Genomic DNA, 4,619 nt, shown 5'->3' with positions numbered 1-4,619 from the left:
CTCTCTTCCCAATGATGGCTGACTAGGCCATCTTCTGCTACATATGCAGCTAGAGACACGAGCTCTGGGTGTACTGGTTAGTTCATATTGTTGTTGCACCTACAGGGTTGCAGCCCCCTTCAGGAGCTGAATATCTTGCTAACACCACAAATATGCTGGACTGAAGAAAACGGTATCTCTGGAGATGGCTTCTGTTGCTGTTTGGAAGGAAGCTTCTCGTCTCCAAAATCCACTGAACACGTCTTGCTGGTAGTTTGAATCTTGCCATGCTGAGAGTATTTACGCAACGAAATCACCAAACTACACAGTGGTTAATCTGTAAAGTCAAAGATTGATCTATGAGAGAGTACTGTACTAGTGGGCATCATTTCAGTGTGGAATGTGGTTTGAGGAGAGGAGTCCAGAGGAGATGTGCATAGAGATGGACAGAAGAAAGAGTTGTCTATCAAGAGAGCTTATTGAAAGGGGCATGGAGAAGACACAAGGGAGGTGGTAGGGAAGAAAGAATATCCATCACAGTTTAGATTTTACAGAGCTTAGTCATGTTTCCTGTAAATACTGGAATGGTGTCCCATGGCAGGACACGATGGCACACACTTTTAAGCCCAGCACTCGGAACACAGAGTCAGGAGGACCCCTGTGAGACTGAAGCCAGCCTGGTCTTATAGCAAGATCTAGTACAGCCCAGGCTACATAGTGAGAGCCTGTCTTGCCACACCCCCTGCCTCCACTCCAAGAAATAATCAAGGCTGTATTAGAGAAAATGTTGATATCTTTTCAAAGGAGTGTTTTGGTGCATTTCAGCCTATACTTCAAAGACTAGTTTTGGGACCCAGCTCATTTTTATAGAAGTAGAAATTTATACCAAGTCCAAGAACCCATAAAAATCTTTAGCTTTAGAGACACAAGAAATACTGACATAGTTGAAGTATAGTATTCTCCCTCAAAAGAAATATCTGAAAAAGTACTTGTAATCTCCCTCAAAAGCCTTCACTGATCAGTTCTGGCAAAATGTTAATGGGAGCTATAACAAAATGTCCAAGATTAACGATTTAAGGGAGGAGATAATTATTCTGGTGTACAGTTTCAGAAGCTTCTGTCACAGGTCACTCCGTCCCATCACTGTGGGCCTACGGTGTGACAGTGTCATGGTTGGGAGAGACGCATGGAGGAGAACTCATTTAATTGTGGTTAGAAGGAGGATCAGTTAGAAAGGTGGAAGAGAGTGTGGAAAAGACCAAATACCCTTCAAAGACACAACTCTGCTCACTTGTGAATGTAATTCTTCTAAGCAGGGCCCCTCTGGTCTGTTCAGCTATGAACTCAGCTGTGTATTCATCCATGGATTAACCCCTCATAATACAATAATCCCTTAATTCTGACACTGTCCAGGAATAAAGCGGTTAACACCTAAGCCTTTGGGGGACACTTCAGATCCCAAACAGCACTTATTAAGTATAATACACAGTACATGAGTACAGTATAATACATAGGCATGAGTGCAGCATCTCTTCTACTTTTCTGTATGATTAAACATTTCCTAAATCAAAATTACAAAGGAGCCAATTCATCAAGCTCTTTAAGTGATAATGTTGGCTAGGGTGTATAAAGAAAAACATCAAGAGCAATCAAGAAAAGAGTGAGCTGAGATGCAGCAAAGAATCCCCCCCTCCTGCCAGTGGACACATCTATGGCAATCAAAAGTCTCTGGAGAAAAAAAAGTCTTTGAAGGATTTTCAGAAGGTGGTGTGAGAGTATGTAAGTTGTGTGTATGTGTGTGTGTGTGTGTGTGTGTATGTGTGAGTGTGTATAAGTACACAAGTAGTTCAAGAGCATATGGTTACATATGTTTCCTGATCATAAAGGAATGGCCTAAAAATGAACAGTGTAGCAAAGGTTGTTATTGACAGCTGTACTTCAGTGTCTTGGGTGGTGCTAGGGTGACCTGTTCTCTTGGTTCGCCTAGAACAGCAGTATTTGCTGATGAATTCTCCTTAATGTTGCCTCACTGTACTGTGGGTGAGGGCCTGAATTAAGGCTGGGTGAATGAAAAATGAGGTAGTCTTTCAGCGGGAAAGTAAGTGATTCCCTTTGGTCAGAGGCTGCATGAGATGGCATAGAGAGCAATTCTAAACATATAATTTCCAGTGTTTCAGTTTTGACTTTGGAGCTTACTTATTGATATGTGGGGACTGACGGTCTAGATTCCAGACTCTATAGAGGGTTGCCCTATTTCTTACAGACACTTCAGAGACCTGAAAAGTCATCCGACTTGTCTTTGTGTGTGTGTGTGTGTGTGTGTGTGTGTGTGTGTGTGTGTGCGTGCGCCTAAACACTTTATATAGTCTATGAACATTCTGCCTACTACTTGTTGATTTATAAAACCTTTCTCTGGGCCTTTGAGTGCAAAGCCAAATGCAGTTTCTTTCACTGCATGCATGAGTATGGTGTGTGTGGTGCTATTCTACTATGGAGCATGGTGTGAGAGGTAGTAGGGTCATGTGTGGTTCATGGTCTTTTCTAAGAGGGCTATTGCTGCCTCTTTCCTGACGAACATTCCTGTCACTCATATCAAAGCTGTGACAGGGACCTGAACATATCATCTACTAAATGGTTTGAATAAGCCAAAGATTCATTTGCAGTTTTTGGGCTCTCCATAAGAGATGCAAATAGCAACTTTCCCTAGGGAGGGTGTGGTGTAATAGGACCCCTTTCTGATTTGCAGCCTGGTCCGATGTGTATCTCTGAAGATGCTCAGTGGAAAATTCCCATTTCTTTCTATCGTGATCTCTTCTAGCTGATTTCATGAAATCAAGAGATTTTCTCTGAGGTCTACCCTTTCTCTGGCAAAAGTACAAAAAGAAGGAAGGCCAGGATTTAGAAAACATTTATATTTCATTGAATAGAGGTTTTAAGTATGGCCATTTGAGGATTGATTTACGTCCCTGATCCACCCACAGTGTACAGACTCCCCAACCCTGTACACAGAGTATTTAGTCAAATATAATTTAGTCAGTCTTTCCATTTTAGACAACTCACTCTTATAGGGGGAAAATTGTGTTAGCTTAATCTTTGAATCGTAGAATATATATTTATTTGAATGAACATACGTTAATCTTCACATAGTGATTTCTCATGTATTACACATGTATCACTACCTTTGAGCCTCACAGCAACCTTAGAAGTGGATATTATGATTATCTCTGATTTCCATATAGAGAGACAGGCTTACCATGATCACCACAGCAGAAATACAAAATCTAGAGTTCTGGCATCAAAGAGTGTTTTTCTTATAGACTACAAGGGCTCTGGACATAACACATCATCATATAATAAGCTAGCCTGTTACTTATTCACGAAAAGAACACAAAACAAAAGCTTTACTGTGTAAGGGTCAGACACAGGAAGGGAAATGGTCTGGCATGAGGTTTAGCCTAGAAGAGGCGGTTGACAGGGATGTGACTATTTGAAAGCCACAGATAATGCCTTCAAAGAGGCCCCTTGGTCTTGCAAACTTTATATGGCCCACACAGGGGAACGCCAGGGCCAAGAAGTGGGCGTGAGTGGGCAGGGGAGCAGGGTGGCGGGAGGGTATAGGGGACATTCGGGATAGCATTTGAAATGTAAATGAAGACAATATCTAATAAAATAATTAAAAAAATGATGCCTTCAAATACTCTTAAAGAGACGGAAGCTGTGGATCTCTGTACTTATTACATGGATGAGTGGCTTCAGAGTATCTTTCAAAGGACTAAGTCCTGTGTCCTCCCTTAGTACCCGTCATGGGGAAGCTATGAAACTAGATGTTTTATTTTTATTTTCAAGAATGGAAGTGTTATGTTTCTTAAAGACAGTCTTATGTATACATTTAGGCTCCATACTTGCTATGTAGCTGAGGATGACGTTGAACTTCTGATCGTCCAGTCTGCTTTTTCACATGATGGAGTAACCAGCCTGGGACACATGCCCGGTTTATACATGCTAGAATGCTAGGGATGGCTTGCTCAAGCTGGTTCTCTTCTTCCACCATGTGGGTCTCAGGAAATGAATTTAGGTCATTCTTTACCTGATGAACCATCTCCCCAGCCCTAATTTTAGTTTCTCAATCAATCAATCAATCCTGTGTGTGCACATATGTGCACATGTGTGCATGTATTGGTGTGTCCTCAAACATAAGTATGCCATAGGGAATATGTGGAGGTCAAAGGAAGTTTGTGGGAGTTGACTCTCTGTAAGGTTGTGTTTGAAGGGTTTGAAAAGGGGTGGAAAAGGCTGAAGAAATAACAAGTGATAAAGTATTGGAAATGCTGAATGGCAAAAGTTCTTACTTTGTGCATTGGTGATTTACAGTGAAACCTAAATGCCACATAGGATCTATAACTGTGCCTTGAGGGAAATTTAAATTCCTCCCTCCCCACTACCTCTTCTTTGTATAGGCCGGACACTAAGGATATAGTTTTTACATTCTTCTCTTCTCTTTTATCTTTTTATTTATTTTTCTTTTTTTTTTTGGTTTTTTGAGAAGGGTTTCTCTGTGTAGCCCTGGCTGTCCTGGAACTCACTTTGTAGATCAAGCTGGCCTCGAACTCAGAAATCTGCCTGCCTCTGCCTCCCAAGTG

Source organism: Mus pahari, chromosome 2 (assembly GCF_900095145.1).
Source record: "Mus pahari chromosome 2, PAHARI_EIJ_v1.1, whole genome shotgun sequence".
NCBI lineage: Eukaryota > Metazoa > Chordata > Mammalia > Rodentia > Muridae > Mus > Mus pahari.
Note: the sequence above shows the minus strand (reverse complement) of the source record.